This window comes from Cynara cardunculus (assembly GCF_001531365.2).
Source record: "Cynara cardunculus var. scolymus isolate 2C chromosome LG 9, CcrdV1, whole genome shotgun sequence".
Taxonomy (NCBI): Eukaryota; Viridiplantae; Streptophyta; class Magnoliopsida; order Asterales; family Asteraceae; genus Cynara; species Cynara cardunculus.
The window spans coordinates 962326-962985 of NC_037536.1; positions in this window are offsets into that span (position 1 = coordinate 962326).

The window sequence follows — 660 nt, forward strand, 5'->3', positions numbered from 1 at the left end:
TGTATATATACGTATATACATATATGTATGTATTTATATATGTATATATATATACGTATATACATATATGTACGTATTTATATACGTATTAAAAAAATTGAGAAATTTTACCGGTTTTTCTAGGTGATTGTTCCACGTTTGGGTTGGCGGCACACGGTGGTTGGTGGCGGCGGAAGGTGGTCGGTGGCGGCGAAAGGTGGTAGATGGCGGGGATGGACGGTGGTAGTTGGCGGCAAAAGGTGGCCGCAGAAGGTGGTGGATGGCGACGATGGACGGTGGTAGTTGGCGGCGGAAGGTGGTCAGTGTGGTGAAATGGTGGTGGATGACAGTGGATTGGTGAATGGTGGTTGTCGGTGATCGATGGATAACCCTACGGGGATGGTGATTATGGTCCCCCGACCGCCTATTTATATAAACCATTACGTAATAAGACAAAATACATCGTCAAATCGTCGTCAAATCATAGACAATAAAAGACGAAATAGCGGTCAAACTACGTAAACTAGATATAATATCTGATTTTTGTCCTCCAAATCAGATGAAAATAATTTTTTCGTGTCCACAATTATCATGGTTTTTTTTATAAACTAAAACCATGACATTTTGTCCTAGAAAGGTAAAAAACAGTTTAAATATCGTTTCATGTTTATTAAAAACACC